The 22,334-nt window shown below is 41.4% G+C and overlaps 1 protein-coding gene across 2 annotated transcripts in view; it reads left to right on the top strand.

The window, feature by feature from the left end:
• Nucleotides 1-22,334, top strand: part of mllt3 (MLLT3 super elongation complex subunit) — a 100,760-nt gene that overhangs the window by 29,612 nt on the left and 48,814 nt on the right. The window lies entirely within an intron of this gene.

Below are 22,334 nucleotides of genomic sequence, written 5' to 3'. Positions count from 1 at the left end.
ATTGGAAGTCTGCGATTCGAATTCAGTAGCTTTCAGTCCACTAAACAAAAAAATTGGGTGTCGGGGGAAATTCTTTTTATGACCTACACTTGAAAAATCTGAAAGGCGGTACAGCTTTAAGCTTTTCATGTTCTTGCTAACTTCCATCAATTTCACAAGCCGTGGGTATAGGTTTAACTTAAAAATTGGTGAGGATACATGAAAATGAACTTACCCTGAAGCTATAAATAATTTTGGTAAAACAACCTATCCAACAGTTGAATTGTTTTCTTTAAATATGACCAAGCTTTATATTTTCTTACGGTCAACCATCATATGTAATTTAAGGTGAAAAACTTGCACCTTTAACTGAGCTGTAGCTGTGTTTTCTAGCAGCCTCATTGTAACTGAATCCTTGCAGATGAATACAAAAAGATTAGAATTTATTGGACTTTACAGGAGATGGTCATGCTTAAATGGAATCTACAGTTTTAAACAAATTGTATGGCAGTGAAGAATAAGTTTGCCTGTTGGCGTCAGTTGACCTCTGGATAAATTCCTAGTTTAAAAAGTAGGACCACAGACGATACTACCATCTAGACACAGTTCTACTTGATATCTCGCTAGACTAATGCATTTCAATGAGGGAACATAAATGCTTCCTTTTAATTCTTTAAAGTCAGTTTGTTTTAGGTTCTCAAACTGTGTGAGGGAAGTGCACCTCACAGGGGTATGTGTAAAGAAGTCAGTAGGGATTGTGTTTTAGTGCATAAAATGTGTATCCCTTCCATTGCTAGTACACTTCAACCCTGCTATAATGAACTCTCTTACTGCAAATTTTTGCATATAGCAAATTAAATTAGTGTTCCCCACCTTCAGTGATGAGGAGTCAAAGTTTTCCAAAAAAAAAGGACAAGTCTGCAGTCAAGTTAACAATGTGTTGATGCCATAAAACAAAGGCTTGACTAGCCTTGCTTAGGTGTTGATCACTAATTAGGGCTGCTCGATTATGGAAAAAATAATCACGATTATTTCAGTCAATATTGAAATCATGATTATTCAAACGATTTTTTGAAACGATGCATTTATTCAGCATTTTCTCTTTAAAACAAAACCTCTGTTATTGATTTACGTTCACCTTTCTTTCAAACTGAAAATATAGTAGTGCTGTCAAAAATGTCGCGTTATTAACGCGTTAACTTGACTCAGTTTTAACGGCGATAATTTTTTTTTATCACGAGATTAATGCTCTGTGACATGATGTAGGTTTTTCATAAGCTTTTGAAACTGCCAGGAACTTGGAACAGAGAAAAACGATAGCAGTTAGACTGTAATGCCACGCCCCGCACAGCCAGAGTCCTCTGCCCTCCCCCGAAGAGCCACGGTGCTCGGCTTCAGTTTCGTTTTCCCATCGGCGGCTCCAGCCCCACTTTGCAGTGGCTGTGACAAGACGTGTTATGCTCTGCAATAAAAAAAAAAAAACATTGGTACAACCAGTGTTCGAACTATGCCGATATTTTCGGGGGGGTCCCTTTTTTTCCTTTGGGGGGGGGGGGGTGCTTGCGCTTGTCTCGGAGCGCGGATCTCCATCGCGCGCTCACTTCGGATATGCAAATGCTTCCCGTTACACACGATTGCTGTGTCAATAAACATCATTTTGCCAATATTTTAGAGACCCCCCAACATTTCCCAAATCATGTTTTCAAGGGATCTCATGTCTGTTTCAGGGGATCTCGGATCCTCCGAGTACCCCCGTAGTTCGAACGGTGAGCAAGCCCATTCACTTTTTTATGCTGATAAGAGAATTACAATGGTTTTTCATGTGACAAAAATGTGCGATTAAATTGCGATTAATCGCGAGTTAACTATGACAGTTGCGACATTAATCGCGATTAAATATTTTAATCGCTTGACAGCACTAAAATATAGTCTAGAAAAACTTAAGTTTGCGATGTATAAAACAAAATAAAAATATTCTTTTGACATAAGACAGAGAAAAACAAATGTACATTCTATCCAGTTGTCCACAGTCTTGAGAGGGCAGTGCATAACGTTTGTCAAACTCGTTTATCACTTTCTTAAAACCCCCACCCTCTACTGCATTGATAGGCTGCATGTCTTTGGCTAAATAATATCCGATGGATGCTGTGAGTGCGTTGTGCCTCTCCGAACTCGTGGCATTGTAGAGAGTGGCTGAAATGGATGGCTGCATTGTCTTGCTGGTTGTGGCGGCATCGACTTTTTGTTTGTTTTTGTTTCGTCGTGAATAACTTTTATGGCTCAGTTTCAGGTGGTTGAAGAGGTTTGTAGTGTTGCCAAGAGGCGCGGATACTACCTTATTGCAAATCTTACACATGATGCGCTTCTGTTCCACGTCGGATTCTTCGAATCCAAAGTGATCCCATATTGCAGACGTTTTTCATCCCTTTTTGTCGACCAACTGATTCTGCCCTCCTTCTGTCATCTTGCGAGCCTACCTCGCGCCAGACAATTCACAATCTCCCCTCCTTTCAGTTGCGTGAGTGGAGAGCCATAAAGAGACACACACACACACACACACACACACTGCTTCCACCGCGTGAGTGTTGTCGGCAAGTCTGCGCATGGGCCCGCGGGAAGGAAATGTATTGCTTGTGCGCGTCCCCGACAAATGGCAAAATAATCGTTTCAACTTTTATTATATGAATTTTGAGATCGTTTGACACACAAATTGAAATCGTGATCAAAATTCGATTAATTGCACAGCCCTACTAATAATTATCAAGACTTCAACACAATCATTGACTTCAAAAATCCCTTAAAAGGACTTCTTTTACTAGCTAAAAGCAATTTTACTCGAATCTTTACTCTGTAAGCATTGTTGTCATGGCTGCTCGTAAACGTAAGCTACTCTGTCAGAAAATATAGGAGACGGACAGATCCAAATCGGTGATCCAAAAATTGGAGTCGAGAAACAGCCAATGGTCAAGCGAGGCATAGACAGGATATCTGGTGGAGACAAGGGCAAAATCCAAAACTGAGTCGGAAACCTGAATATCAACACGGTGCTACATAAGGCTTGGTAATGGTGAGACACAAGGTACAGCGCACATACTTGGCAAAGTCTGTGCGTGGTGAGTCCTTATAAGCGTGCGCTGTGGTTGCAGTCTAATCTGGAACAGATGTATGGTAATATTGGTCTTACTGGTGCTGCTGGACCGTCCAAAGCATGGTGAGAAAGCAACGAATATGGTATCCCAAAAAATTTGACTTCAACTTTTAAAGCAAATGAAAAAGAGCTCTAAGACTTTGTCCGTAACTGCAAGCAAACGATGGCGAGTGTGACTCGTTTCCTTGACTTCATAAATATACAAGTGGAATTAGGCGTAAATATAAATTAAACACTGTCTTGTTTTTGTGCAAGAGTGAGTGTTGTGTGACAGGTGGGTCCATTTCAGTATTAGACTTTTCGGTGTATTGAACTACTTGGACGTCCCCCAAGCAGTTCGTTATGGACCCTTTTCACGTGACGTCATGACAAACGCGGCCGCCATTTTGGGTATGTACTACCAGTAGTTTACCACAGCCAACATTGAGGAACGGCAGCAAAGAAAGTGTTTATTTTCAGCAAGACTTCCATCATGCCACTATATTGTTGTGCACCTGGATGTAGTAACCATCAACAAACAAGGCAAGGGTTATCATTTTATCGGATCCCGGTAGATGCTGACCGACGGAGAAGATGCATAGCGGCATACCAACACTTGTGTAGTGACCACTTTGTTGGAGGTAAGACGAATAAAATTAGCCAGAAAAGGCATTACATTGCTGTTAACATTCCATTCTAGTTTACTGTAATTATGATCTGGCAGCTATTTACACCGGATCCAGTGTAAATAGCTGCCGGAGCCAGCGTCCGAGGTTCCGGAGTGTGCTAGCTCGCGGCCGGCCGGAGCTAGCGTGCTCCGGCAAGCTCGGACGTTGGCTCCGGCAGCTATTTACACTGGATCCGGTGTAAATAGCTGCCAGATCATAATTACAGTAAACTAGTAAATACAGTTTTCTGCATCTCGCTCCTTTTTCTTTTGTGTTTGTCGCCTTCCTCGCATTCAAACCGATTTGAGCCGAAGTCCACTACATGTCCAAAATGGCGGTCGCGTTTACAAAGGTCACGTGACTGAAAAGGGTCTATAGTGGGGTTGCAGTGTATGAATATTGCTAGCTTGAGTGAGGGGAAATTCCTTAGAGAAAGAGTAGGTGACCTTCGAGACATTAGCGCAGGCTATTCGGCATGGGTTGAATCCTCGTTCCTCCTTAAGGTATTAGGCAGAGACTTGTCCACCCGTAAATTTGACGGGCGATTGCCGATTTCAACGGGCAAGTATACACACAGACGGATACTGAAACAGACGATAATGCCGAAAATTTTCGCACATGAATACTCCCACATGTCATCCGATAAATCCAGTTATGTTCCGCCCACACACGGACTGGCCATCGGGAGTAGCGGGAGTTTTCCCGGTGGGCCGGTGGAGAAAAAAAAAAAACAGTTGCGCGCGCTGGCCTTTTAATATGATAAGCAATGTTAACAGTTTCTTTAAAAAACTGTTAACATTGCTTATTACAGTTGTGCGCTGGCCTTTTAATATGATAAGCATTGTTAAGTTTCTTAAAGAAACTGTTAACATTGCTTATATTAAAGGCCAGCGCGCAACTGTTTTTTTTTTTTCCTCCGCCAGCCCACGCTGAACCACCGGCCCACCAGGAAAACTCCCGCTACTCCCAATCAGGATCAAAACCAAGTTGAGAACAAAATTAAGTATAGTTAGACTGGAGCAGCTTATCAGACAAAGCTACGAAAAGTTAGATCATCAGGAATTTGACTTTGATGCAGCAGCAGACCGATTCTTGCAGGCCCCTAGACGTCTGTAATCTTTGTGTAAACCAAAGAAACTCCGTTCCCGTTCTTTCAAAGTTAATTTTAATTTTTGAGTAGTTTGGTCAAAATATTATGGATGACAGTCAGTGACAGACATTCTGCGATTTAATTTGTGCCACGTAAAATAGAATACTGTTGGTTTTTTTTTTTTTATTAAATACTGTAACTAGATCAAAAGATTATATACAATTCATTGTTGTTTATTTTCTTTTCACTTTTGTTACCAAATCAAACACCATACATACATCTGATACATTCAGGAGTGAAACTGAAAAAAATACAAAGTAAAAATATGCAATATTTCTGATGAAAAATTACAGGCCATTTCACCCTGAAAATGTCCTAGAATGCAGGAAATGAAGTCTAAATTTCAAAAATTTTCTGGGGGGGGCATGCCCCAGACCCCCCTAGAGGGACTTCGCGCCTGCGGCGCTCATCAGGATTATATAAAATATTATTTTTGACTGGTAATTTTCTTTTTCTGCCTAATACCCTATTCCTCCTTGTACCTAACCAGTTCCGTATCCCCGTTCAGCATTCTAGAGTCCATAAATATGATTTACCAATTTAAGAATTCTTAACGAATTTGGAGAGGACAGGAAGATAAATGAGATTTCAGTCCTTGTTGACCTGAATGCAGGTGGTCCACTGTACTGAAGGATTGTTTACACTGTGTGTGTTACTGACACATATCTCATTGTGGAGTCTTTGCTTCAGCTAAGATGGTAATCGGACTCTAAATGGAGAGTCGAATTCACTTCCCATAGACCAGATTGTTACTAAGCCCTGGCCATTTAGTAAGTGTAATCTGAACCAGTGTTTGGTTTTTGTGTATATTAACTGCTCTTCACTGAGGACAGAAATGCTGATGGAATCTAATAGCGTAGTTTAACAGTTTAGTCGTGCAATGATCTAAATGTCAACTGGATCAGGTCTTTTCTTCCTCTGTGGTTTTGTCTCAGGATTTTCCGGCTTTGCCTCATTATGACCCAGTCTTCAAGAAAGGGCAAATGCTTTCTGACTGGCATTGTGCTGTGATTGGCATCCTGGCTCTGTGTGTGTGTTCGAGAGAGCATAAGAGAAGGCAGGGGTTCTTTTTGGCTCTTTCCATTAAGGGGGAAAAAAGCAAAGCGCCCTCCACTCTGGCTTGGTGTAGTCGCTGGCCAATTTCCTGTTCCAGGTCAATGAGTGTATTGTACGCTTTGCTTGTCCTGACTCCCACTTCCAAATGTAAAGTGGCCTTTTTAACTTGAGCAGAAGTTCCACAGACACGACAACAATCTGATCATTTTCCAGTGTTCATGTCTGATTCTCTTCTTGTCAGTTTCCTTCTCGGAGCTCATACATTTTACGCTTTATACATCGTGTATGGAAAATATAGTTTCTTCTGATGCAGAGTTGTATGAGGCGTCTCTTTGCTGCTTTTATATTGAATAAGATGATAAAGGAAAAAGCTAAACCGACTGAAATGGTACAAATAGAATTACTATTTCTAAAAAGCATGCATTGTTTTCTATATCGTTGTGCCGACATTTTTACTCTGAAATAATTGCAAGTCGTTTTTCATATTGGTTGTTGTACTTTCTCGGTTCACGTTTCCAAAACTCCCAGATTTTGAACTCCCAGCAGGTACAAGCTATCCATCACATCACTGAGGTAACAAGAAGAAATGTAATATGCAGGTTTATGGGCTCTTTTCGTAAACGGTAAAGATAAACCCAAAAAAGGTAACGTTTATATAATTCCCCTTCATGGCTCATCTCCTATACACACCCCGGTGGCTTTAACAGAGAAAATAAACACAGTGTAGTGAATAGGCCCATTTAGCAGCTTATAATTGAACCTGACCCAGTCATGCAATTAATTGCAACCCATAATATTTGTGCAGCAGTGTGGAGTCAGGGCGCCATGACCTAAGGATTGGGGTCACGAGCTGTCTGGTCAGTAGAGTCGTGTCGTGTCTTGTCTTGTTGAGGTCAGGTCTTGGTTGCAGTGTAACTTGAGTGAGTTTCTGTGGCTTCAGGGGTTAGGCATTTTAGGCTACGTTCACACTGCAGGCTGAAGTGACTCAAATCCGATCTTTTCGCCCATATGTGACCTGTATCCGATCTTTTATTGACAATATGAACGACACAGATCCGATTTTTTCAAATCCGACCCAGGCCGTTTGGATATGTGGTCCTAATTCCGATCCCTATCCGCTCTTTTCATATGCGACTTCAGTCTGAACCGCCAGGTCGCATTCATCCGACTTACACGTCATCAACAAGCCACAAACGTCACTATTCTGCGCTGAAGTAGGCGGCGGGTCTCTCAAAAAAAAGTTACAACAACATGGCGCATAATCACGGGCGCAGATAGAGGGGGGGATTCGTCCCACCCAGATTTAAATTCACCTCGCTCGGTCCCCCCCACTTATAGGGAGGAAAAAACGTCTATGCTGTCTTTCTTTGCATAAGGCAAACCTCGCGGAAAAATCAAAAGACTAATTACCATTCGGTTTATTGAGGTGCACGGCAGTGTATACATAGTTGCAACAACTCACATAAAACAAAGACTGATATTCGGTTGGTTGAGCTGCGCAGACTGCACAGGTTGCGAGCTCGAGCTTGGTTGCTATGGTTACTAACAACAAGTTTGACAGGCATATTGGGGTTGGTTTGCTGGCAGCTTTGTCCCTCCCAGTTCAAAAACCGTATCTGCGCCCCTGCGCATGACATCAATGCGAGGGACGCTTCGGGCTGTGAAGGTTCTGAATCTTCTCAATGGAAGGACGCAGAGGTTAGGGAGCTGATTTCCATTTGGGGGGGGATGCAGCTATTCAAGCTAGATTAGATGGATCATACCGCAACCGGGCGGTTTTACTTCCGTAAACACTGGCCATGCTCACTGCGTGTGACGTCGTCGTATCCTGCAATGCGCATGCGGAACACTTTTAGGTCGCTTTTCGTTCATACTGAGGATCACATACAAGTCGCATATATTTGTTAATGTGAACGACCTCACAAAAAAATCGGATTTCACAAAAAAATCGGAATTGAGCATTAAGCCTTGCAGTGTGAACGTAGCGTTATTCATCCTGATTTTTTTTTTTTTGTAATAATGTTAGCATGTATAAGTGCATTAATCACACATCCATATTGTTGGTTTGCATTTTGATTGAGAATCGTGTTGCTATGTGCTGTGACTGGGATTGTTGCCATCTCAAGCTGTAGGAGTTTTTATTCTGTTTTGAGTTATCGCACAATGCATGGATTAGACCTTGTGTCATGATATTTTTGATAAACATCAATAATAGCATAAGCCCCTAATATACAGTTGTAATAGATTTTTGGCACACTGGAAATTACATATGGTACTGTTCGAGGAGGTGTGCTCTTACCAAGAAATCGCTGTTTTTGCACTGTTTGTCATTAGGGGGGAAGAGAATTGGTAGAAATTGGCGAGAGATGGTTACTCTTTGAAGATAATTTATCCTCGACTCGCAATGCGCACAGAGCATGGTGACTAATTGCTCGTACCGTTGTAAGTCCCTGTGAGACACCAAGAGCATGACAAACAAGTGTCCCATGGGCCGGTCTTCTCAGGTACATAATTGGGACGTTCGTTTGTTGGCTAGGGTTATAGCTGTATACAGTGGTGCTTGAAAGTTTGTGAACCCTTTAGAATTTTCTATATTTCTGCATAAATATGACCTAAAACATCATCAGATTTTCACGAGTCCTAAAAGGAGATAAAGAGAACCCAGTTCAACAAATGAGACAAAAATCTTATACTTGGTCATTTATTTATTGAGGAAAATGATCCAATATTACATATGCATGAGTGGCAAAAGTATGTGAACCTCTAGGATTAGCAGTTAATTTGAAGGTGAAATTAGAGTCAGGTGTTTTCAATCAGTGGGATGACAATCAGGTGTGAGTGGGCACCCTGTTTTATTTAAAGAACAGGGATCTATCAAAGTCTGATCTTCACAACACGTTTGTGGAAGTGTATCATGGCATGGACAAAGGAGATTTCTGAGGACCTCAGAAAAAGTGTTGATGCTCATCAGACTGGAAAAGGTTACAAAACCATCTCTAAAGAGTTTGGACTCCACCAATCCACAGTCAGACAGATTGTGTACAAATGGAGGAAATTCAAGACCATTGTTACCCTCCCCAGGAGTGGTTGACCAACAAAGATCACTCCAAGAGCAAGGCGTGTAATAGTTGGTGAGGTCACAAAGGACCCCAGGGTAACTTCTAAACAACTGAAGGCCTCTCTCACATTGGCTAATGTTCATGAGTCCATCATCAGGAGAACACTGAACAGCAATGGTGTGCATGGCAGGGTTGCAAGGAGAAAGCCACTGCTCTCCAAAAAGAACATTGCTGCTCGTCTGCAGTTTGCTAAAGATCACCTGGACAAGCCAGAAGGCTATTGGAAAAATGTTTTGTGGACAGATGAGGCCAAAATAGAACTTTTTGGTTTAAATGAGAAGTGTTATGTTTGGAGAAAGGAAAACAGTGCATTCCAGCACAAGAACCTTATCCCATCTGTGAAACATGGTGGTGGTAGTATCATGGTTTGGGCCTGTTTTGCTGCACCTGGGCCAGGACGGCTTGCCATCATTGATGGAACAATGAATTCTGAATTAAACCAGCGAATTCTAAAAGAAAATGTCAGGATGTCTGTCCACGCACTGAATCTCAAGAGAAGGTGGGTCATGCAGCAAGACAACGACCCTAAGCACACAAGTCGTTCTACCAAAGAATGGTTAAAGAAGAATAAAGTTAATGTTTTGGAATGGCCAAGTCAAAGTCCTGACCTTAATCCAATCGAAATGTTGTGGAAGGACCTGAAGCGAGCAGTTCATGTGATGAAACCCACCAACATCCCAGAGTTGAAGCTGTTCTGTACGGAGGAATGGGCTAAAATTCCTCCAAGCCGGTGTGCAGGACTGATCAACAGTTACCGGAAACGTTTAGTCGCAGTTATTGCTGCACAAGGGGGTCACACCACATACTGAAAGCAAAGGTTCACATACTTTTACCACACACAGATATGTAATATTGGATCATTTTCCTCAGTAAATAAATGACCAAGTATAATATTTTTGTCTCATTTGTTTAACTGGGTTCTCTTTATCTACTTCTAGTGACTTGTGTGAAAATCTGATGTTTTCGGTCATATTTATGCAGAAATCTAGAAAATTCTAAAGGGTTCACAAACTTTCAAGCACCACTGTATTTGACGCGGAGTTCGAAAATAAATGAATCACATTTTAGGATTCGTGTTTTTGCTTGCTTTTTGTTTCATTTATCTTCATTTATTCATCTTCTGTATCAATTGCAGGTTAGCTGGAGCCAATCCCAGCAGACGCTGGGTGAGATCTGGATTTAACACACAGGCAACCTTTCACACCTATGGGCAATTTAAAACCCCTTTCACATGTGAAACCTGTTAATGCATCGGGTAAAAACAATGCATTCTAGATCAGTGTTTCTCAACCACTGGGGAATTATTTATTTTTAATCTTTTTAGATTATTTTTTTCCCCCCGACCCCTCCAAGTTAAAGCTAATTTTTACTCGTAGTAGAGTACAATTGCTGGGTTGCATCCGATGTCACATCCACGTCATTAAGCTACAGTCACGCTCCAGCTCGTGATGCTTTGCAATGGGTTATCGATGAAAAATGAGGCATTTTGATGATTATACACGTGAGCTAAAAGTTGTGATCACATCGTAGGTGAACACTTGACTGTCATGTCTTTGTGCACTTAAGTGTGGCGCAGCTCAAGCGGCCACGCGCGTTCACGGAGCGCGTTGTGCGAGTGCTTGGAACGCGATTGTATTGAAAACACCTGACGCCGATTTGAGTGCAACCAGCACACGCAGATACGGAAGCTGTTTTCACAGAGACTTTGCGAAGCATTATCGTGATCATGGTCTCATTTGTTTCTAGCCAGGTTTATAACGCTGTTTAAATATTCTGCTTTCTGTTTTGCTTTGTATTTAAAAAAACAAACAAAAAAACCCTTGGAAGTCGCTCTTGACACTTATGGTACTACATTGTAGCCTCAGGGCCTCTGCATGCTCTTGTGACAAGGCTTTCGCAGATAGCTTTTTGCAGACAGTTGTAATTAGGGCTGTGCAATATATCGAATATACTTGATATATCGCGAAAACTGTGTGCGATACATAAAATTATTATATCGTAACTATCGAGTATTTTATGGTCATCTTCCGACTTGTTTGTTTAAAACCTTTTCCGGTGGTTTTCTCCTTGTCCCTCAGGCAGTAATGTGAGAGGCTGCCTAAGGGTAAAGAAAACAATGTCACGCACTCGCCAACCAATCCCAGGCGACATCTCGGTGCTGAAAGGAACTTCCGGGAAGATTTCCTAGTTTCGGTTGTGTTGCCAGATTGCGCGGTTTTAAGTGCGTTTTAGCGGGTTTTGAACATATTTTGGGCTGGAAAACGTCAGCAGTATCTGGCAACACGGCGGGAAGATTTCCTGGTTCCGGTTTACAGCGCTGACTCAGTCCGTGCAATTGCTGGTGTTGCGTAGGCTACCGTGTAAGCTCTGGCCATTTCAGCGACAAATTAAAAATGGAAGCGGACAAATTGGTTCCTAAAAGAACTAGTAAGGGGTCAGTCATCTGGCATTTTTTGGATATCGCGAGGAGGACGTGGAACAGCAAATGCCAGTTTGTAAAGTGTGCAAAAAAACCAAACCTGTCATCACGAAAGGCAGCAGCACGACTATGTTCCATCACCTGAAACTCACCCGGTACAGTATGAAGAGTCTCTTAAACTCCGAACTACTTGCCCACGAGCTAACCCCCCCCCCCAGCTAAACAAATGACCATAGCGGCCTTGTTCTCCAAAGCCCCCCATATGAGAAACCGAGTCAGAGATGGAGAGCTATAACGGATGCGATCACTAACGTCATTGCCGAAGACATGATCCCAGTTAGTATAGTGGAAAAACCAGGCTTCCAAAAATTACTAAACACACTCGATCCCAAATATGAGTTGCCTGGTTGCAGACATTTTACAGAGAAGGCAGCAGCCGGAATTCTACACATCTGAGAGGCAGCGCCAGAAAACACTCAGTTCAAAAGTGTGCAAAGAGAAAAATGATGTTTTGCAGATCTCTCTCTTCTCTCCCTCAATCTCTCTCTCTATTGTGAATGTTCCAGTGGTTCTCAGTAGTCAGGTTAATAGCTTGGAGATCTATTTTTAAAATAATTTAATGAATGAGCACTTTTCTTATTTAGGCTAAATGTCTGTCTCAGTGTTGAGCTTGCACTTTATTGGTTTGAGCTCTGAGCAGCTCTGTATTGTATTGCCCCTTTGTTGCAATTTTCAAGATTGTTTTTGCAGTTTGTGCCACATCTTCGTTGAATAAAAATAGTCTTATTTCAATTCAATTGTGATTAATCACTAATATGAAAATTTAAAATGTGTTGTTGAAAACCACCTGTAAAGTTAACCAAGAATGTTATTTAATCTGCAGGGATTGTAGTGAAAACAGTAAAGAGTAAAAGTTAGATTTCATGGGGTCCTTTAGAGGAGATTTAAATATATCGAGATGTATATCGTGAAATGGAGAAAATGTATCGGGATATTCATTTTTTCCCATATCGCACAGCCCTAGTTGTAATTTATCGTTGAGCGGGGAGTAATAGGCGTGCGCGATGTTATTCACCGCCACAACGCAAGGGGGTGCGAAGTCGCGAAATCGCTAGGAGTAGTTGGTGGGTGTGGTTAGTGGAGTGTTTATCCTCCGGTTACTTATAATGACTAGAACTGGAGTCGTATAGATGTACGTACTTCCTCGATCAACCGCTCTTCGTGCTGCTCCATCTTCGCTCGTGTTTTTAAAAATGGCGGTCGTGAAAACAAACCAAACCGGGAAAGTAGGAAAGCGGAAGTGCGTGTACAGCGGATGTAGAGTGGACCAATCAGAGCCCTCTTGTCTGCGAGGCTTTTGCGGTGGTCACAATTTTTGGGAGGTGCACGCAGAGCGTCTGCAAAGGGGGGGGGGCTACGCAGACGCTATCTGCGATGCCATCTGCGAGGACTGGGTTGTCAGCATAAATTGGCCTTAAGGACTACAGTCAGCTTTGTAACTTTAGGACTGCAGTTGTCATGAACAGTTTTGCACTCAAGTTTCCATCAATGAACAGTTGATAACTTCAACAAAACAGACTTCATGTTAAAACTACGAGTTTCCTGTTTTCAGTTATGCTTTGTGACTTTATAGGACACTGTTATCGAAGTGAGTTATCATCATGCTATCTGTTATCACCCAGGTGAGGATGGGTTCCATTTTGAATCTGATTCCTCTCGAGGTTTCTTCATGTCGTCTGAGGGAGTTTTTCCTTGCCACCATCGCCACAGGCTTGCTCATTGGGGATAGATTAGGGATAAAATTAGTTCGTGTTTTAAGTCGTTCAAATTCTGTAAAGCTGCTTTGTAACAGCGTCTATTGTTAAAAGCGCTGTACAAATAAACTTGACTTAAATATCACGCCTGCTAATAAACACTTTTTCCTGCACTTGGATCCGTCTACCGCAGTCTATCTTGTAGTGTCCTCATCCCCAGATCTGTAACCCAGCCACATATTAAAAAGTTGTGCTCTTCCAGGTTTTCATCTGTGTGTCCGTGTAGAACGATGTCTGCAGCACCAGGTAGTTTGAGATGTCGGGACTCAACAGATGGATAATTTTTTAAATAATAGGAAAAATCCTTCTTTGTTAGTAAGGCTCTAATCCCATTGAGTGGTTTCTTTATCCACTTCTTGGTTTTAATAACTTGCTTTTTTTTTTCTGTACACAAACATGGCAATGAGTTTGTGTTAATGGACCAGACTCCACTTTTGGATCCTTGATCTCTTTTGGCTGAGAATGTCCTGCATGCATGGCTTTATTTTAGCTTCTGGAACATTTCATACAGTTTTAAATACAATATCTACAATTACAGTTTGTATTTATTGCATTTATTTAATTCCTGGGCTCCCATCTGTAACGGGGTGAGGTTGCATCCCATTTAATACAGTTTACAATAGATTATTAGGTTCTAATAGAATAGATGAGCCAAAATAACTGGGGATCTTTTTTTTTTTTTTTAATGGGCACTGACTCGTTACAAGTATGAATCGGTGGCCCTTAAAGCAGAAAAGGTTGAGAACCCCTGTTCTAGATAACGCATCTTTATTCCCATTCAGTCTTCTATAACGGTAAAGTAACGGGTGTCGTGTATTCCCATCTGACTGTATGCTACGGAGCGTGAACCTCCATGAGACGTGTAAAACATGCAAGACCACACATGAGACACCGTTCATTCCAGTTTCCCGCCGTATCTGCTGATGTTTTCTTTCCTTGTTTTGCTGCCAGTCGCACTACACTGAGGGAGTACGAGTGTTCAGATTATGTAGGTGTTGGTAGTTCTGTTGCAATATCACTCTATTTATGCAATGTTTCCCACACATACCCTGCATCCAAGTATTCATACTGCCTTACTATATAGCACATGAAGTAGTAAATCCTAATCCATACAGTGTCTGAGGCATTTAATAGTAGTCAGAAGGAAACCACGTGATCTGTTACACCTGTAGTATGCATACCAGAATGTACAGTGACTGGTGGGTAGTAGGTACTTAACCAGTGTTGGTGCAGACGGGGTATTCAGATTTAGCTGTGGACTTTACTTGTGGCGGCACGGTGGTGTAGTGGTTAGCGCTGTCGCCTCACAGCAAGAAGGTCCGGGTTCGAGCCCCGGGGCCGGCGAGGGCCTTTCTGTGCGGAGTTTGCATGTTCTCCCTGTGTCCGCGTGGGTTTCCTCCGGGTGCTCCGGTTTCCCCCACAGTCCAAAGACATGCAGGTTAGGTTAACTGGTGACTCTAAATTGACCGTAGGTGTGAATGTGAGTGTGAATGGTTGTCTGTGTCTATGTGTCAGCCCTGTGATGACCTGGTGACTTGTCCAGGGTGTACCCCGCCTTTCGCCCGTAGTCAGCTGGGATAGGCTCCAGCTTGCCTGCGACCCTGTAGAACAGGATAAAGCGGCTAGAGATAATGAGGTGAGATGAGACTTTACTTGGGGAGGTGGGACTTTTTAAAGGGGAACCGAAGGCAAATTTTTTTAAAATTAAAATTCTATTTCTCATTTTATAAAATGAAAGAATGCATTTCTGACTGCTACTGTGTCACTGCTATAGCAAGTTAGGAGTGTTTGAAATACGCTCTGTAATATCAGTCCATATGTCAAAGCAATGGCCGTGAACGAGATTCGCTGAGACCTGTGTGAGACATCGTAGGACGGAAGTAAAACGTACAGCGGAAATCAGTGACCAACATCTGCCAACGCTGTCAAAAGATGCACGCGCCCTCCTTCAAATGCTGATGTGATCAAGCCGGAAGTTTTCCCCGTGTCCGAAATCGCTCCCTACTCACTATATAGTGTGGACGCCATTTTGTAGTGCTGTCCGAAACCTTAGTGAGGTTTATGTGGGAAATGCACTCATATACTTTGTATTTATTACAAAAATACATGCATGTGTTTATTATTTTGAAAACCCACCAGCCGCCTGATCTGGCACATTTTAATTGTGCGACAGTAATGATGTAAATACCAGCGCGATGGACTCGTCCTTATCCTGTCGTCTTTCCAACTCTTCTCTACTCCACGTTGGTTCGAAGTCGTATGGAATAATCTCCATCACTGATGAAGCTGGCAAATCTCGAAATTAATCTAAATTTGAATGATATGACGATCTGGCTGCTGTGTAAACAGTTTTCAAAATGGTGGTGCGGACACTTCACGTTTGAAGTCTCGCGAAGATTGTGCGGATAAGCGACACCTGCCGTGGACAGGCCTGGAATTTCGTCATTTTAGGGGCAAGGCCACTTGGCCTTTTGTGCTGTCAATTTTTTTTTTTGAGGGCACGAAGGCCAAAAGCCAGGGCACCAAGGCCATAAAATAAAACGATTTTAAGTTCACGTCTATAATGAATTTAATTTAAGGACTAATGACTCTTCTGAGGAAGATTGGCGTCTCAGTCGAAACTATCAAGCAGGTAAAGAAACATCTACACTATGTCTGAAGATAAGAAAATATTGAACACATCTAAACTTATCACTCACTTCAAAAATTGTAAAACTTATTAAACCTATATCCTCCCATAATTTTTGTTCAGTTGACACCGAATGTGCAAGAGCATCTTCAGACTGTACTACTACGCAGATTTTTGATTAATCAAAATTGAGCCTGGAGTTCATCAAAATGTTTGACTGTAAATGGAGCATATACTCGCATGCAGGCTACTGATTAACCCATAAGAGCCCAGACCGATTTCTCAATCAAGGAAAATTATTGAGGAAATAAAATGAACTAAATAGACGACAAAGAAAACATTTCTGACCTTTTATTTTTTAAAATGGCACTTTCATGTCTCAAGATCTGAAATATTAAATTGCAAATTTGCAGAACACTGCAATACTATTACACTGTTAACCCCAAAGTTCATGCTGTGCAAACAGTTTGAGTAAATACCACTTTTAAAGATTAGTTTTATTGCATTACTTAAACAGTATGAGTATATGAAGAGTATATGAGACAGTCATTGGGTGTAGAACTCATTTTTGTAATTTAAACAAACTTAAACTATCATGTTTTACCTCAGGCCACAGTGCACTCACCTCTTGAAAAAAGCGTCCATTGTTTTGCAGTTTTTAGCTGCATCTTCAAAGTTTTTTTTTTTGTTTTTTTTTTTTTTTTACACGGCACCTCTCCCTCCGCTCCTTGCTTGGCGTAATTATTACTGGGGGGTAAATGAATAAAAGTAAATGTTAATGTTGTAATGACGCCAAAAACAATGAGAGAATCTGTTGCGATGGTGATCTCGTCAAGATGGCAGCAATTACACTTCGGTTAAACAGCAAAAAGAAACATACAATACTAGTAACAAAACAATGCTAACTGCATAGATTAAAAAAGTGGCTATGAACAGACAACAGCACATATCGCATATCATATTACGGCAGGAACAAGCAGTAGTAACATCCATGACCTTGCGCTTAAAGCTCGACAAAGGAAGAACTTGACAGCAAGCTAATTGGCATTTGTTACCGGCTACAGTCGGTACTCGGCACGTTAAAAGTGGGTCAACGTTGTAACGATGTAATGTTACTGTACAAGCAATGCTTATTTAACGGTAACAAACTTAAGCCCTACATGTTGAAATTCCTATCTTATTCGTTCGTTAATTTATCACACAGCCTTACCTCAGTCAACTTCTTCCCTCCTTCTGTGAAAATTCAACGTCTCAGACGCGGACACAAGTGGGCGGGGGATGCGTTTGATTTAAGTCTCCTGGTTGGCTGGTGATAGATTGGTGTCATTATAGCACGTCGGAGCGGTTCATGCCAGGCTCGAGTCCGATCCACCACTGAGTTGCCCAATAAGAATCCAGAATGTCATCAAAAGATTTTTTTTTTTTTTTTTTCTCAGTAGACGCAGGTGACGTTAAAGCCTACTGGCAGTCACGAGGCAGACTACAAAACCATAGGGCATCGAGGCCACGGTGGCCTTACGGCAGATATTTTTTTCCAAGGGCACAAGGCCAAATTGAGAGGGCACAAGGGCCATGGCCCTCATGAAATTCCTGCCCTGGCTGTGGACCATACGAACTACATTCAACATGGCTAAAAACCGAAAAGGCCAATAAGTGTAATATAATATGCCGATACGAGTCACGATATAAGGTTAATTGAATAACATGTTAAGAAATAAAGCAAGTTTAAAAAGGACTTCTTCAGTTCCCCTTTAATTTGGTGACCCATTTTAGTGAATAAGTCTGAAGAATGAGTGTTTTTGTGAATAGATAAACAATAATGAAAACACATTGTGTCGCTAAAAGGAGTTGCGTTGTGCTGGAATGATTAGCCAAATAGCCAACTGCATAAATGGAGAGCAATAAATGTAAACAATCTTAGTGTGCATGTTACATGTTCTCAGCATTACCACAACTAGGCATATCAGATACTCGCTGGCTGTGCTGTGAAAATTGTGCATGCAGACGCTCATCTGGGTTTCTAAATCTGTCATTGTTTAACTCCTGAATAATGTCTATCGTGAATACTATCATTAAAAAGCTTATCTCTGCTTTCAAAAGAAATGTACCTTATGAAGATCTGTTCAGTGCTTTTGGAGTAACGGCAGGTTGAAGTTGGTACAACAGAGTACACACACTGCTCGTGGGACGTTGGGAAACTGCCGGTGCTTTTTGAGTCACGGGAAAGCGGTCAGGCTCTTTCTCTTCTTCTGATCGGTTTCTGACTGGATTACTCGTGAAATATCAACTTTTTTTATAGGGACGTTCTCTAGCCATGGTAGCCGCGGGGTCTTAAAAGTCTTAGTCTTAAATTTAATATTCCAAAATTAAGGCCTTAAAAAGTCTTAAATTGCTTTGCCCAAGTCTTAATTTTTTAAACAAAGGTCTTAAATTTACTCATACTATTCTACAGTGCGAAAACATGGGTTTTGCGTAACATCAGTGAATTTCTTGGAGTATGCGCAAAGAGAGAAACAATATTGATGCATTTTCGCACTGGCACAATCATCGGAGTCCGTGGTGGAGAGGAGACTCCGCGAATCGCAGCATGGGGAAGTATCGTTTTAATCAGCAGTGGCTTTCAGATGAAAGATATCGTGATTGGGTGAGGGAGGTTCCTGGAAGCGACGTTGAAGCAAGATGCTGTGTTTGTCGAAAGACCTTCAAGTTGTCCACTATAGGTCATTTCGCTTTAGAGTCTCACATGAAAAGCTCAAAGCACATTGCATCTGCCCTCCACCGCTACCAGCCCATCACTCAGTTCTGCACGGTTCAATCTCCGAATGCACCTGGAGTTGGCACTAGCACCACTGTCGAACGTCAGCAGCATCAGCCAAGCCAGACGTCATCGGCAAGGCTAGCAACAACACAAGGGCCGAGCAGTGGCATGATGGGTGTCGGTGGAACCCCGACACTTTGGGCAGAGGTGCTCTGGATTTTAAAAACAATTACGGAACGCCACTCGTACAGCTCGAATGAGGGCATAAGTGAACTCTTTAAGGCTGTGTTCCCAGACTCTGAAGTCGCTACAACATTCTCCTGTGGAAAAAACAAAATGTCTTACATAACAAAATTCGGTCTTGAATGTGAAGATTCGACAAGCAATGCATATAATGACTTAAGTGTATATAACTTTTTTTTTTTTTTTATAATAAAAGTATTTTTACTTGAAACATTTGTCATTATTGGGAATTTGATCTGGTGTTCTACGACCGCATAATGGGTGCGATGTAGGTCTTAATTCTCATTTAAGTGGTCTTAAAAAGGTCTTAAAGTCTTAAATTTATGGTGGTCAAACCTGGGGAAACCCTGCTAGCTCTCATGGTTTCTGATGAAGGATTCAGCAAAATTTTCCGTCTGCTAGTTTTGATGCTATTCACAGGAGACGTTGAAGTGAGTTTTCATAGCTTTACCTACTTATTTTTTCAAATCAAACTGATTCCTGTAAATAAATAATGGTTTAAGAATATAACCGGAGTTGTTTTGATGAAAAAATATTGAGATCTTAGTGATCGGAATAATATTTTAAAAAACCGGAAATCAGAAACGCGAGTGTCAGTTTCAATTCAGTTAATTGGAATTGTTTATTGGCTGTGGATCTGTTTGTTTTTTTCAAGGTTAGCCTTGAAAGCTGTGAATATCATTTTATATTCTTTCAACACAAGTAGGCCCTGCTTTTGATAAATACAAAGGCTGACGGAGCACAAAAAGGGTATTTAGAAATATTTTATTACTTTTTTTGAGTTGACTAATTTAATGTTTTACTTAAATAGCATAATTAATACTACTTAAATATGAATCAGGGTTTTTGTTTTTTTTTTTTAACTGAGTTTTCAAACTTCGTATACAACCATCTATGTGCCTGCCAATTTCCATGTAAATATCTGGGGGGGAGAAATAAAATTATGAAGGGGGGGGAAAAAACACAGTTGATCTCATTTGGTTAATGCGGCCCATTTTGGACCATGTGATCCTAAAATATATTATGGCAGTTTTCTAAAATTTAAGCCTTTTTTTTTTTTTTTTTTTCAATCTTTGATTTGTAATATCTCAAGAATGGATAATTATGTAAATTTAATTCTGTAAAAGATATGTTCTGCATTCAATTCTGAATTCAGTGAGAGCAGCTTCAAGCAATTTGGATTTTCATCTGCTATATGCTGCCCACAACATCATGGTGCACTTGAGTCCAGTTAGCGCTTTCGGCTTTATAACAGCGCTCCTCCCACACCTCTTTAACTGATTTATTAAAAAGACATTGATGGTCCATTTGGTCGTTCTACTTGTATCGTTTAGTAGAAATTAATAGGCCAATTATGTTTTTATTAACCTAAATCGCACGGTCAAAAAATAAAATCTTGAGCAAACGGAGCAGATTTGAATCCATGTGAGCAGAGCAGATTCTAGTGATTCCAGTGCCAGCAATGTCCCAGCACGTTAATCCAATGGTTTTGATTCCCAGTGGAGCCGTGGCAAAAGCTTACGGTTAATGTTACTTGGTCACCAGTGGAAAGATTAACATTTCAACTTTAGTTTTGCTCCCATTCCCACAAGACACCATTACAGCACAATAGCAGTAAATAAACAATTTTTAGTGTGAATGGGGTATTGGAGTAGCCAGTTGATCTAATCCACATGTCTTTGGACTGTGGGAGGAAACCGGAGCACCTGGAGGAAGCCCACACAGACAGGAGCAGAACATGCACACGCCACACAGAGAGGCCCCAGTCAAGTGACGGACTCAAAGCCAGAACCTTCTTGCTGTGAGGCGACAGTAATAAGCACTGTACCACTATGCTGCCCTCATTTAACTTTGGGGGGGGGTCTAAAGCAACTTATAAGGCTGAATGTAATTCAAGAGTAGCGTTCCATACTTCAATACGACTCATGACTTGCCAAAATATTTACAATTGAGTGAATCAGTAATAAAGTTTAAAATGAAACCATGAACAGATTTGACTGCATGCAGGTCAAAAGCAGCATGAAATTAGTTTTAAGTTTCCTTTCATTGAATCCCCGACAGGTCAACTGTGAGACAGGGCAGAAATTCTCACTTTTTATTAAGCTCCTGTCAGGGCAAATAAATAATACACATCGTCTTCTCTGGTTCTTGGGTTGACTGCACTATGATACAGTACACAGATGCTGTGCCAGAACTGAGATATTGATTTATTGCCATTTTTTTCTATGTCTAGGCCATTGCCAAAATGCTCTTTGGAAAAGCACTGGATTGTTTGACCTCAAACTGTGGTACTAATAATGATTCCATGTTTAGCTCTGCTTTGAAAGCTTGATTTGAAGTGAAGATGACTGTGTGTGTGTTCATACACAGTACCAGGCAAAAGTTTGGACACACCCACTCATTCATAGGGTTTTCTGTATTTTGATTATTTTCTATAATGTAGAACAATACTGAAGACATCTATCCATTATCTGTAGCTGCTTATCCTGTACAGGGTCGCGGCCAAGCTGGAGCTCATCCCAGCTGACTGGGCGAGAGGCAGGGTACGCTCTGAACAAGTCACCAGGTCATCGCAGGGCTGACACATGGAGATAAACAACCATTCACACTCTCATTCACACCTACGGTCAATTTAGAGTCACCAGTTAACCTAACCTGCATGTCTTTGGACTGTGGGGGAAACCGGAGCACCCGGAGGAAACCCACGCGGACACGGGGAGAACATGCAAACTCCACACAGAAAGGCCCTCGCCGGCCACAGGGCTCGAACTCAGACCTTCTTGCTGTGAGGCGACAGCGCTAACCACTACACCACCGTGCCGCCCTGAAGACATCAAAGTTATGAAATAACACATGGAAGATGTATGGTATTATGTAGTAAACAGAAAAATGTTTAAAAAAAAAAAAACTCAAATGTTTTCATATTTTAGATTCTTCACAGTAGCCAGCGTTTACTTTGATGCTTTGTACACTATTGGCGTTATCTTAACCAGCTTCATGAGGTAGTCACCTGGAACACCTTTCAGCTAACATGTCTTGTCAAAAGTTAATTGGTGCAATTTCTTGCCTTCTTAATGTGTTTGAGATCAAACAATAAATAATAGAGTAAATAGCCCGATTCCACAACTGTAGTAATCCCATGTTACATTGAGAACGGCTCAACTAAGTAAAGAGAAACGACATCCATCATTACTTTTAAGACATGAAGTGTCTTACTCAATAAAAATAAAGAAAAAGTTTAAGTAGAAGGGGTGTCCAAACTTTTGACTGGTACTGTGTGCATTATTCAATCCCTCTCTGTACAGTCCTTTTGGACAGATGTGAACTCTGCATTCAGGTGTGGTTCAGTTCAGCACCGAGAACACAACCCCG

This window comes from Neoarius graeffei, chromosome 1 (assembly GCF_027579695.1).
Source record: "Neoarius graeffei isolate fNeoGra1 chromosome 1, fNeoGra1.pri, whole genome shotgun sequence".
Taxonomy (NCBI): Eukaryota; Metazoa; Chordata; class Actinopteri; order Siluriformes; family Ariidae; genus Neoarius; species Neoarius graeffei.
This window is presented reverse-complemented; position numbering and strand designations above follow the sequence as displayed.